The sequence below is a fragment of the Carlito syrichta genome, unplaced genomic scaffold (assembly GCF_000164805.1).
Source record: "Carlito syrichta isolate Samal-C Ts95f unplaced genomic scaffold, Tarsius_syrichta-2.0.1 Scaffold307184, whole genome shotgun sequence".
Taxonomy (NCBI): Eukaryota; Metazoa; Chordata; class Mammalia; order Primates; family Tarsiidae; genus Carlito; species Carlito syrichta.
The window spans coordinates 450,142-464,793 of NW_007251280.1; the positions used below are offsets into that span (position 1 = coordinate 450,142).

Consider the following 14,652-nt stretch of genomic DNA (forward strand, 5'->3'; position numbering starts at 1 on the left):
CCCAGGCTGGAGTGCAGTGGCACGTTGATGGCCACCGCAGCCTCAACCTATTGGGCTCAGGAGTTCTTTTCGCCTCAGCCTTCCAAGTAGCGGGAATTATAGGCGCACGCCACCATGCCTGGCTGATTTTTGATTTATTGTAGAGATGAGGTCTCGCCTAGTTGCCCAGGCAGGTCTCGAACCAGTGGACTCATGCCATCCATTCTCCTCGGCCTCCCAAAGCGCGGGATGACAGGCTGAGCCACCGACCCCGGGCCCCCATAACCCTTTGTGACCTATCTTGGGGGTCCCGAGAAACCCATCGAAGACACTCCTGAGCCAACCGAGATGCAGAGCGCCGCGGGAGGCAGAGAGGCTGGCGTCCCGGGGAGGCGCGTGCGCGGGACCTGAGAGCGTGGTGGTGTGCACCTGGGGCTCTGCAAGGGCCAGTGGCACGGTCTGGCGGCAGCTGGGGCGGCCCGGGGGCCAAAAATTACGATTTTTATCTTTGAAAGTTCTATGCATTTCCCCAATTCAATCACTGAATGTTTACGTATATTTTATTCAAAAGTAGGGTTTCATACTTATTTATCTTTTCTGGCATTAATAATGTGACATGGTGAGTATTCAATGATATTGTCTGTACTTGTTCTTTACTTTATGATTGCTGCATATCTCTACTTTTTGTTGGAGATATATGAGTTCATTGACTTATAATCATTTAAGTGATGGAAAGAACAACCTATTTTTACATGTGCTCAGGCACAACTATATCCACATGATAGAAAACTAGATGTAGAATTTCAGGACAGTGTGTTTCATTTTTCTTTGAAAGTGTCATTTCTGCATTATATTCTCTCAAAAAAAATTTTTCTCAGACCCATATAGTTGACTAATCTTCTGTAAGAAAATATTGTATTGACTTAAGTTTCAATTTGCTAGTATTAGTGATTTTTGCCATCTTTTGAATGTGATTGGCCACGTTTTACTTCTGTGAATGGCTTCTTTATAGCCTTTGTCAATTTTCATATTGTCTTTTGGTTCACAGTATGTAGTAGTTCTCACTGTACATTGGAAAACAATCTTTTTTTTCTGTTACATGTGTTGTAGGATTGGCTTGATAAAAATTAATTCAATTTTATATGCATGATTTAACAATATTACCTATTATGACACTAAATTTATTCAATTAAAAAGGTGTTAATTATCTAGATAAATATTATGGAAAATTCTACTCTAAATTCTTCCTATAATTCCCTTAGCATAAACATTTAAATTTTTTTAGAATAAATTCATGCATGCATCGATCAGAGAATGTGTGTTGTGAGATTTTGGTGATGGTCTTCTCACCAATAAAGACACTTAGGTTTTTGTCAGCCTAGACCACTTTGATTATAAAGTGCTTCCCTGATGTTTCTTTTTTACAAAGACTTTGAGCATTCTTGCAGGTTGTTTCACACATTTTTCATAAAAGCATTCTAAAATATGAAAAGTATGCAATTTCATATTATTTGCGTTGTTGCCGATTTTGGTCAGCTGCAGTGTGCCCATGTTTAAGAGAAAATTTATGCGACTGTGAGCATGTTAAAGAACTTAATACTTATATGTTAGCATTTTGAGAGGGACTGGACAACAGGTTTCTGAGGGAAAAGAAAAAAATTAGACTTATCTACTGCATGATTATCCAGACTAATAATCATTATTTCAAAGTGTCTAAGACACACTGATTTTACAACATAATAGTTAGAAATCTACATGATGCTTTGTTTTGCTTAGAAAGAAGTGGACAAATATAAGTACATTTGGAGAGAATGAAAACTGAATAAATAGCCTTAGAATGCAGGCTCTATATTATTACAAATTAAAATCGAGACTTTTCATTTATTATCAAAGCCTGACAATGTGAGTGAAAGCAGCTAGGGCAATATTTTTAAAGGACCATAAAGCACACACAAGCACACAAAGCAAGTTACGGAAATCGAAGACTTTCCCAAATAGCTAAATTTAACTTTAGGAAACAAGAAGTCTTTATTTTCTTTTTGCCTTATGTTGTATTAAAAGTACATTTCACAGTTGCAGGTTGTATAAAGTGTTTATACTGGGTGTATGTTGTATGAGATGTGTGTCACTGTTGCAAGTTGTGTAAGATGTATTTATATCTGCGTACATGTTGTATGAGATGTGTCTTTCACTGCTGCACGTTATTAAGAAGTGTTTATGCTGGGTGCATTTGTATGAGATGTGTCCACATGTATGAAATGTGTCTTTCACTGTTGCGCGTTGTATAAAAAGTGTTTATACTGGGTGTGTGTGAGTCTTTATTTTCTAATTCCACTTGTATTTTCCTGGGAAATAACTTAAACAAGAAGAAAGTAAATACCATGCCATGCCTTTTGAGAATAAAGTGACACTGAGACTGAATGTATCTTAGAATCCAATCGACACCACTTGTCTCACAGCATCAAAAATATCAAAAGAGTTAGAATTTTACACCATGTAATTGTCTAATAATTTTTTGACAACAGTTTAAAGAAGAAAACTGTAAAAATGAAGCCAAAGTATTATGAATATTTGCAAAACAGTATTGATACTGTGAGTGAACTCATAATGTTCTTGTGTTTTGACAACATTAAAACATGGTTAAACTCACTAATCTTTTTGGCATTACTGTGGAATTTGAATAATCAATTCCGATTTAACTCATATAATTTTATATCATTTTTATTTTTCCTAATTGTTAAATATTTGATATTGAATATTTATAACTTTTAAGTAATTACTAATTTTGACTTAATAAAGTATGTTGTGAGAGATGTTTCATCACAGGAGAAAAGGAATTCCACATCATATAATCTCTTCTTGCTAGAATAAACTAAAGAAGTCTCATCTATCATGTACCCAGCTTCTGGCATTTGATATGACTAATCTTTTTTCTCCCTTTTCCCTGTTTTAGGAAACATCCGGAAACAAAATAAAACAAGCAATATTTTGTGATAATGAAGATCACAGTTGCTTCTATACTGGCCAGCAGGAACCTAATTATATCTAAAGGATGGTACTGAAACCAGGTGAGGTTGTAAGCTGCAACCTGAAGGTGTCTGGCTCCTTTGTGGCACATGACAAACTCAATCCAGAAGACTGCTTGATCCAGGGGCTGTACTGGCTGATCATGGTGAAGTTTTTATAATTTCATAGCATTTTCTTTATATTTGAAGGAAAGACATGAAGAAACCAACATTAAAAGTAAGTTACTGCCTGAGCATATCAAGTCTATAAAAAGGTTTAAAAGTGTTCCACAAATGATTCAAAGGAAATGGCATAGCTTTAAATTTGGGTCTTCACAGAAAATTTGATTTTTACATTGGGATTTTTTCATGAACTAATATTTTTAAAAGTAAAAACGGAAGGTCAGGTGAGAAAGTTAATGTCTATCTAGAAGAAGTATTTTGAGTTGTTCTAAGTTCTTTAAGTGAGATAGTGGACATGCAATTTGAAAATAATCATCCTAGCCAGGCTGGGTGGCTCAGCCTGTAATCCCGTGCTTTGGGAGGCTGAAGTGAGTGGATTGCCTGAGCCCATGGGTTCGAGACCCGCCTGGGTTACTTGGTGATCCCTCATCTCTACAATAAATCAAAAAATTAGCCAGGCATGGTAGCATGCGCCTGTAGTTCCAGCTACTTGAAAGGCTGAGGCGGAAGGATCGCTGGAGCCCAGCAGGTCAAGGCTGCAGTGGCCCAGAGCAGCCACTGTACTCCAGTCTGGGCGACAGAAAGAAAAAAAAAGGAAAATAATCATCTTGATGTTTTTAAAGCGGAATGGTGTCATGGTGGGTGAAATACCTCTTAATCAGTTTTTCTGTTTCTACTCGACTATCTGTCATCTACTATCTAGTTTCCACCTACCAGCCAGAATAATTTTTTAAACTAATGTCAGATTTTGACTCTCTTCTGATTAACATTTTCATTGGACTTCTCATCACATTAAATGTGAAATCCAATTATCCTTGGGTTACATGGTAAGACACTGGCAGCTTCTTCTTCTGACACTTACCCCATATGCTCTCTTCTGCAGCCACTGGCCTTCTATCTTCTCTAAACTGCCCAAAGTGTTGTCACCTTAATACCTTTCTACTTTCTGGCCCTCTCCTCCTCTCATGGAGCATTCTTCCCTGCAATGACCTGAGGCTTTCTTCTATCTGTTTTTGAGACTTGTCCTTAAATGTTATCTCTAAGAGAGCTTTTTTTTCCTTGCCACAGTATGGTAGCATTCCTAGGATTTCCTCAAATTTTTTGCACCTATTTTGCTATTTGATTCCTAGGATTTTGAAATATATTTTATATCTTCTAAAATAAAACTTCAATTATGAAATATATAAGATAAATGTGCATATGCTATGTAAAACACAAATCTGACATAAACTCAAAAATTATGATGAAGACACTGACATGCCTATTGACCAGATCTTGATCTATGATATCACGTTTTGTGAATTAGTACTATTGTTTTGTACACCATTTTATTTAGTACAATTATCTTCAAGTCAACTATTTTTCTGTCTTCCAACACAATAAATTAACTTTGCTTATTTATATAATTAAATCATATAGTTTGTCCTCTTTTGTGATAAATCCTTTGTTTGGCAGTTGTTGGTTAAATTCATTGGAGTATTCCACTGACTGACAAATACCACAGATTATCTCTTCTTTTTATAATTAATGAACATTTGGTTTGTTAATAGTTTTGGGCAATAATTCTGGATTAATATTTTTGCATATATCATTAGACTTACTATTTATCCATTTCAGTTGAGTATATACAAGAAAGAGGAATTGCTGATTAAAAGGTGCATGTATATCTATAATTTTCTTTTTGACTTTGATTTTTGTTTAAAAAGCCAGAAAAGAGAGTAACCTCTGGATTTGGGGAAATGGCTAATGTGGGGAAAAGGAACTTGGCAATTTGCCACAGACTTAAAGGGTCCCTCAAGTCTCAAGGGACTCCATTCCCACATGGTAATTTGCTTGGTATGCTGCCATACCCATAAAGAGTTCTGTAGCCATTCAAGCTCATTCCAGCTGAGCCACACCACCTTAAGACCTTGACCCATGTAGTCCAGTGTTGCAACCAGCTCCCAGAGCAGGAAGAAACAGGAAGCCTGGATGCTTTATTTGCTCCAAATACTGAGGTCCTCTGGCAAAGTCCATTACAATGTCTAAGACAATCGTGCAAGCCTTTAAAAGTCTGTTTCCAGGCCTCAGCTGATACCATTACCCAAGTCACCTCAACCACTCAGGAGGCCCTGAGCCAGTGCCTATGGCCAGTACTCACAATCACAGCTGGCAATGAAGAAAGCCACAACACTAAGCCTGCATATAACCAAGAAAATCCTACCAAGCCCTGCAATTTCCCTGCCAATCCAACTCAGTTCTACCTAACATCACCATCCCACCACAGGAGAAAGATGAAAGATTATGTCATTGCATATCTCCCAGACTAGTCCATAAACTGAGACTTCAAAGACCTTCTCCAGGGGGTCCGCAACTCTCCTTAGAATTCAACCTTTGCACATTCATATCACTGGATCCCTTCCATGCACCATTCCAAGCATGGATAAAAAAAATTCTCAAAACAGTATATTATAATAAAACAAAACACTAGCCTGAAGTTCTGGAAATGAAAGGCTCAATTAGCAAAGTACAAAATGTAGTGGGAAGTTTTAACAGTAGACTGGACCAATAGAAGATAAGATTGTAGAACTGATGATAAGACTTTCAAATTAACTCAATTAGCCAACAATAAAGAAAAAGAATCAAGAGACTAGAACAAAATCTCAAAAAACTGTTGGCTTATATAAAATGTTCAAATCTAAGAATTACAGATGTTTCTGAGGAAGAAGAGAAAATAACAGCTTTAGAAAACCTATTTGAGTAAATGATTGAGAAAACTTCTCTGACTTTATCACAGATTTCAACATTTGAATGTAAGATGTCCAACAAATTCCTGGAAGATGCATTGCAAAAAAGACACCCTCAAGGCATATAGTCATCAGTTTATGCAAAGTTAATGTGAAAGAAATAATTCTAAGAACAGTGAGATAAAGAATCAATAACTTATAATGGTAATACTGTCAGAGTAATAGTAGCCTTCTCAGCAGAAACCTTACAAGCCAGAACAGATTGGAGCCTATTTTTTAAATCTTCTCGGACAGAATAACTGTCAGCCAAGGATTTTATATCCATCAAAACTAAGTTTTATGAATGAAGAGAAAAAAAAGTCCTTCTCCAGTACTGAGTGAATTTGTCACCACTAAAGTAGATCTACAAGAAATACACAAAGCAGTTCTAAATTTTGAAACAAAATGTTGGAACATATCATGAAAAAATATTAGAAATTGCAAGCTCACATGGCTTCTAAAACACCAATAAGAGAGAGACACACACAGAGAGAGAGAGGAAGGAAGGAAGAGAAAGAAAGAAAGAAAGAAAGAGAGAGAGAGAGAGAGAGAGAGAGAGAGAGAGAGAGAAAGAAAGAAAGAAAGAAAGAAAGGAAAGAAAGAAAGAAAGAAAGAGAGAGAAAGAAAGAAAAACCAACCAGCCAGGTAATAATCAACATGATGAATGGAATAGTATCTTGCATATTGTTACTTTGCCTGAATGGAAATGGTCTCAAGTCATATTTAAATGATATAGACTGGCAGAACAGACAACACACACACACCCACACTCAAACACTTCGGTTATGTGCTTCCTTCATCAGACACACTTAACACAAGGACTCCTATATACTCAAATAAAGGAATGAAGAAAACAAAAAATTTCATGCTAATGAAAACCAAAATTAAGGAGCAGTAGTCTTTCTCATATCAAATGAACAGACTTTAAAATAACAACATTGAAAAAAGACAAAGAAGCTTATATTATATTATGATAAAGGGATACATCTAAAAAATAGATATAACAATTATATATATATGTATATATATGCAAATAACACCAGAGCTCCTAGCTTGATTAAAGAAATTCTTCTAGACCTAAGAAGAGGTAGGCAGCAGTACAATAATAGTGGGAGACTTCAACTCTTTACTGACAGCAACTGACACATCATTAAGGCAAAAAATCAACAAGGACACGTTGGAGTTAACTGGACCTTAGAACAAATGGACCTAACAGACATCTACAGAGCAATCTACCCCCAAACTGAAGAATATACATTTCTTCCTTTATCACATAGAACATTCTTCAAGATAGATCATAATATTGGCCACAAAGGAAGCCTCAGTAAGTTAAAAAAAAATCAAAAGGGTATTAAGCTCCTTCTCAGATCACAGTGTAATAAAACTATAAAATAATCCCAAGAAGAACTCTCAAAACATAACAGAACACGGAAGTTAAATGGTAAGTTCCTGAATGATCCTTGGGTCCACAATGAAATGAAGATGGAAGTTAAAACATTTCTCGACAGGAGTGACAGTAACAAAACAAGTTATCAAAACATCATGCACCATGATGACATTTTATACCAGGGATACAAAGCTGTGCTCAGAGGAAAATCTGTAGTGTTTAAAGCCTACATTAACAACACTGAATGATCACATATTAAAAACCTAATGTTGGGCAACCCTTTTTCAGGTCCCCTCCCACTCGGGAGCTTTTTTGGTCTTCTTAATAAACTCCTGCTTTCTCACCTCTGGAAAACAAACAAACAAACAAACAAACAAACAAAACAAAACAATGTCACATCTCAAGGAACTGAAAGAAAGAAAGAAAGAAAGAAAGAAAGAAAGAAATCACACTCAAAGATAGCAGAGGAAAATAAAAAAATAAATAAAAGAAATCAGGGAAATACTAAATGAAATTGAAACAAACAAACAAAAAACAAATTACCAATGAAACAACAAATTGGTTCTTTGAAAAGGTAAATAAAATTTTTAGACCACCAGCAAGAATAATTAAGAAACAAAGACTGAGGATTTAAATTAGCTCAAACAGAAATGAACATGAAAGCATTACAATTAATACCATGGAAATATGAAAGATCCTTGGAGATTATTATTAACACCCCTATGCAAACGAACTAAACAATCTAGATAAAATGGATAAATTCTTGAGAACACACTACCTGCCAATCCTGAATCAGAAAGAAATAGAATGCAGAACAGACCAATAACAAGTAGCAAGATTGAAACAGTAATTAAAAGTTTCCCAGCAAAAAAAATCCAAGACCTGATTTTCTCACAGACAAATTCTATAAGACTTTCAAAGTAGAGCTGGTACCAATCTTACTGAAGATATTCCACAAGATTAAAGAGGAAGGAATTCTTTCTAACTCATCCTAAGATGCCAGTTTCACCCTTATACCAAAGCCAGGAACAGACACAAGGAAGAAAAACCACAGACCTATATTCCTGATGAACACAGATGTAAAAATACTCAGTAAAACATTAGCAAACAGAATTCAATAGCACATAAAAAGCCTAATCCACCACGATCAAGTGCATTTTATACCAGAGATAACAAGGATGGTTCAACATATGTGAAAATCAATGTGATTCACCACATAAACAGAATTAAAGACAAAAATCATCTTCTTTTTAATAGATGCAGAGAAACTATTTGATAAAATTCGGCATCCCTCCATGCTAAAAACTTTCAGCAAAATAAGCATACAAAGAACATTCTTCAAAATAATCAAAGCTGTATGCAAGAAACACACAGTCAATGTCATCCTGTATAGAGAAAAGTTGAATGCATCCACCCTAGAATTGGAACAAGAAAAGGATACCCACTTTCACCACTCTTATTCAACATAGTACTGGAAGTCCTAGCCAGAGCAGATAAGAGAAATAAAGGATATCCTAAATGGAAAAGAAAACAAACAAACAAACTATCTCTGTATACTGATGATATGATCTTATACCTAGAGAATCCTAGACTCCGCCAAAAGACTTCTGGAATTGATCAATTAATTTGGTAAATTTTCAGGATTAAGCCGGGCTCGGTGGCTCAGCCTGTAATCCCGCACTTTGGGAGGCTGAGGCGAGTGGATTGCCTGAGCCCGCTGGTTTGAGACCCGCCTGGGCAACTTGGCTAGACCTTATCTCTACAATAAATCAAAAAATTAGCTGGGCGTGGTAGCGCGCGCCTGTAGTTCCAGCTACCTGAAAGGCTGAATGGAAGGATCATGGGAGCCCACGGGGCTGCGGTGGCCGGGAATGTGCCACTGCACTCCAGTCTGGGAGAGAGAGTGAGACTCCAACTAAAAAAAAAAAAAAAAAGTTTCAGGATACAGAAACCATACACAAAAATCAGTAGCCTTGCTACACATGAAAAGTGACCAAGATGAGAATCAAATCAATCACGAAATTTCATTTATGATAGTTGCCAAAAAGCTAAAATACATAGATACGTATTTAATTCAGGAGGTAAAAGTTGTCTACAAGCAGTGTCTACAAAACACAGATGAAAGAAAGTGTAGAGGACAGAAAAGATTGTAAAAACCAATGTTCCTGGATTGCAGGAATCAACATTGCTAAAATGACCATATTATCCAAAGTAATCGAAAGATTCAATGCAATCTCTTAAACTACCACCATAATTATTCTCAGAATTAGAACAATCCTAAAATTCATATGGAAACAAAAAAAGAACCAAAATAGCCAATCCTAAGCAAAAGAACAAAGCAGGAAGCATCACATTATCTGACTTCAAATTATACTACAAGGCTCTAGTAACCCAAACAGCAGACATGATACATGACTCAATGGAACAAAATAGAGTATCCAAAATAAACTGACATAACTAAAACAAACTGATCTTTGACAAAGCAGACAAAAACATACACTGGAGAAGAGGACAACATATACACCAAATGGTGCTGGAAAAGTTGAATAGCTGCATGCAGAAAAATGAAACCTTATTTTTGTCTCTCACCATATAAAAAATTACCTCAAGATATATAAATGTCTTCCATGTCAGACTTGAAACCATAAAAATCCTAGGAGAAAACCTGAGAAAATCTCTTCTGGACATTTTCCAAGGCAAAGAATTTATGACTAAGCCCACAAAAGCAAATGCAACAAAAACAAAAAATAAATAAGTGGGCCCGAATTAAAGTAAATAGCTGCTATACAACAAAAGAAATTATTAATAGAGTAAATAGGCAACCTACACAATGGGAGAAGATAGTTGTAAATAATACATCTGACAAAGGACTAATATATAGGATCTACCAAAAAAAAAAACCTCAAAAAAGTCAGTAAAAAACAGCAAATAATCCCATTAAAAAGTGAGCCAACGGCATGAGAAGACATCTCTGAAAACAAGACATACAAATTGTCAAGAAACATATAAAAAATGCTCAACGTCACTAATCATCAGGGAAATGCAAATTAAAACTACAATGAGTTACCACCATTCACCAATCAGGAGGGCCATTATTAAAATAAAAAAAAAGATTTTGGCATGGATACAGTGAATAGGGAACATAAATACTGTTGGTGTAAATTAGTACAACTTACATAGAAATCGGTATGGAGATATCTTAAAGAAGTAAATGTAGCTCTACCGTTTGGTCCAGCAATCCCACTGCTGTGTACCTACCCAAAAGAACAAATGTCGTTATATAAAAAGACACACGTGTTTGCATGTTCACTACAGCACAATTCACAACTGCAAAGAGGCAGAATCAACCTAAATGTTCATCAACTGATAAGTGTTTATGAGAATGCAATATATATATAATATATAGACATATGCATATATGCCATAAATGCTATTCAACCATCAAAAATTATGAAATAATATATTTTGCAACAACTTGGGTAGAGGTGCAAAACATCCTCCTAAGTGAACTAACACAGGAGCAAAAACCAAACACCACATCTTTTCACTTATGAATGGATTCTAACCTAAGATTCTGCTAAGAAATAGAGTGGCATAATGGACACTGGAGATGCAGAGGGGAGAGTAGGTAAGGGTGTAGGGACTAAAAATAACCTATTTGTTACAATGTGCAAAGGTGGGGGTGGTGGGTACACTGAAATCCCAGATGTTTTTGCCACTATAAAATACATCAATGTAATAGGTACTAACTATTTTTACTTCCTGAAGCTACTGAAACAAGGAAAAAAAAAAATAGATGGAACTTCTCATATTTATTGCTGACAAGATGACCTATCTCTATATACCATCTACTAAAAATAATTTTTTATACTTACATAGGGTCATTGATGATGGTCTTCAATGCATTAAGTAAATCTGTACTTGACATGGTGTTAAAATTCATTCTAACAGTTGCTCCTTTGGTCTTCATGTGAGCAATATTATCAGGTTGATCTGCAAAAAGAGGAACGCCCACCATAGGGACCCTATGGTAGATCACTTCCTAGATGCCATTGGCTCCATCATAAATTATAAATGCTTTGGGTTTGGGGTGACCTAGGAGTGAATGAATTTTAGTAAAATTATTCATTATAAGGCTTACAAATAAAATTAGAAATGCACAATCTATGACACTACAAGAGGCAATATTTTCTAGATAACAGATGCTTATATCCATGAAATTGCTTTAAAATTGCTTTCAGATTTTAGAGGCAGAAGCACCTACTTCTGCTGAAGAGGCCAGTGAAGGCTCCATGGAAGAGGTGGTGTGTGTGACTTGAGACTGGAAAAATAAATACAAGAGTACCAAGTGTACAAAATAAACAAAACAAAACATATTTTGGATAAAGGAAATAAAATTAAAAAAATAAAAGAACAAGAAAAGGTTGTCCATGTAAAAAAACATGTTCTCTTAAAAAAAAAATTCACTGAATCTTATGTTAGGTAGAGGGCAACAGGGAGGGAGTGGTCTAGTGCTGAACGGAGGAAGGACAGGACACATTTCATCATAAGATGTGTTACCCTTTTATGATACAGGTGGTAGATTTATTTCCATAGAAAATGTAGAGTCACCAAAAGTAGAAGAAAACTTATTTTTAGTGGCATTTGAAATAACATTTATTACAGTAGGGGAAAGGACTGGTATAGAGTTATGAACATAAGAGACAGAGAGACAACCTAAGTAGCTTTTGAAAACTCTCTGTGATAAAATTTTCACCTGAAATAAAGATTCTTTGATTCTGATCAAAACATATATAAGGGAGGGAGAGAGAAGAAAAGAGGGGCAAGAGGGGAGTGGAGGGGAGAGAGGGAGGAAGAGGGAAAGAGAGAGGGAGAGGGAAAGGGAGAGAGGGTTTATCCTTCCCCCAGTACTGTAAAATAAATGTAAACTGGTAAGGTTTTGTTTTTGAGTTTTCAGTAATTCATGTCTAGTATCCTTGTTTCCTGTTTAACTGTTATCACTCTAATTGGCTATCACTTATATATTCAGCATTTTTCCTGGGGTATCCACTTGTACAGCTGAGTACTGGGACCTAAAGTAGTGGTTTCTTGCCCTCAGATCGCCATATGATCTGTTCGAGTTAAAAAAAAAAAGTCAGACCGGTTGGCAGTAGTGGTTCATGCCTGTATTCCTAGCACTTTGGGAAGCTGTCGTGAAAGGATTACTTGAACCCAGGAGTTTGAGACCAGCTTAGGCAATATAGCGAGACCTCTTCTCTAAACAAAAAATTAGCCAGGCTTGATGGTGTGTGCCTGTAGTCTCAGTCACTCGGGAGACTAAAGGAGAATTGTCTAATTGTCTTAGCCCAGAATGAGGAGGCTGCAGTGAGCTGTGTGGGACTTCAAAGTTATAATGTGTTAGAGCTCTAAAGAGATGAACAGTTATCTAGTTAAACTGCATACATGTGAAGGATGAAGAAATGAGAACAAGGGATATTAATGAGAACTACCATACAGTGTGAGGTAAAGAAAATATTCACATTTGAAGTGCTTATTTTTATAATTAATTTGCCATATAAGGATTGTGATGTTTCAAATATAGTAACTTAGAAAAATGAGATTATCAATGAAAAATTCAAGTACTCAAAAAATTATTAGGCAGTCTTTATAATATGAAAACAAAGAGCAGTATCAAATTATTAGTGACCTATCAATTTATTTTGTGAATTTTATACTAGCTGACACCTCCCAAATTTAATATTAATTTATTTCCTTTTGAGTGCTATGAGAGATTTATTTATGCCTAATTTTCTATAAGTTATTTTATTAGAGTTTGACATATTTTGATTTATAAAAATCAGGTCTATAAAATTGACTACTTATGAGAAATAAATCAATGCTGCATAGGTAGTAGGTATACATTCTTTTAGATTAAAATTATTAAGGGCTACTTATGAGGAAAACTTAAAGTGGAATTTTTTTACATAAATTCAGTATATTATCAGTATTGCTAGTTTTGGAAATTCTCTTGATTAAGAAAAAAAGAGCCAGTTGGAAATTCATGAATAACAATATAGTTATTTTTAAAAAGGATAAAAAATGTATTTTGCTAAATGTTACTTAACTAGTCATTAACACATGATTTAGTACAAATCATTGACAGCAATTTTAATATGATCTGATATCTCCAAGTCATTGTTTGGTCAAGTATCTAAATAAAGTACTTATTTTAGAATTCTAAGCAATTTGGTAATTTAATGAGTATTGCGTTGAATCTGTAGATTGCCTTGGGTAGAAAGGATGAACATCCTCACAAAGTTGATTCTTCCAATCCATGAACATGTAATATTTTTCCTTTTGTTTGTGCCTTCTTTGATTTCTTTGAGCAGCGCTTATAGTTTTTGTTGTAAAAGTCTTTAACTTCTCTGGTTAGGAAGATGCCAAGGTATTTTATTTTTTTGTGACTACTGTGATGGGATTCTGCTTTTTATTTGGTTTTCTGATTGTTTGCTCTTGGGGTATAAAAATGCGACTGTCTTTTGCACACTGATTTTGTACCCTGAAACTTTACCAAAGTCCTTTATCAGTGCAAAGAGGTTTTTGATAGATTCTCCTGGGTTTTTCAGGTATAGGATCATATAGCCAACAGAGAGAGATAGCTTAACTTCCTTGTTTCCTGTTTGGATACCCTTGAATTTCTTCTCTTGTCTCATTGCTCTAGCTAAGACTTTCAACACTATGTTCAACAGGAGGAGTGAGAGTGGGCAACCTTATTTTGTTTCAGTTTTCAGGGGAAATGCTTCTAATTTCTGTCCATTTAGCTGTGGGTTTATTGTAGGTGGCTCTTATTATTTTGAGGCATGTTCCTTCTATAACTAGGTGTTACCCTAAGGGTTTTTTTTTTTTTAAATCAAGAATAGATGCTGGATTTTGTCAAAAGCCTTTCTCCGTCTAATGATATAACCATGTGGTTCTTGCTTTTACATCTGTCGATGTTTTAAATTACATTTATGGTCTTGTGGATGTTGAACTTGCCCTGCATCCCAGGAATGAAGTCTACTTGGTCATGGTGGATAATTCTTGAGATGTGATGTTGGATCCGATTTGCTAGAAACTTGTTGAGAATGTTTGCATCTGTGTTCATCAGGGATATTGGCCTGTAGTTCTATTTTTTTGTTGGTCTTTGCCTGATTTGGGTATCAGTGTGATGACAGCTGCATAAAATGATTTGAGAAGAGTTCTATCTTTCTCGATTTCCTGGAATACTTTCAGTAGGATTGGTATCAGCTCCTCCATGTTTGTTTTATAAAATTCTTCTGGAAAGTCATCTGGTCCAGGACTTTTTTTTTTTTTT

General features: G+C 35.5%; 1 pseudogene; it reads right to left on the minus strand.

Annotated features, from left to right (window-relative positions):
* Window positions 1-2,900: 2,900 nt before the first annotated feature.
* LOC103266440 overlaps window positions 2,901-14,652 on the minus strand; it is a 22,129-nt pseudogene continuing 10,377 nt past the window's right edge.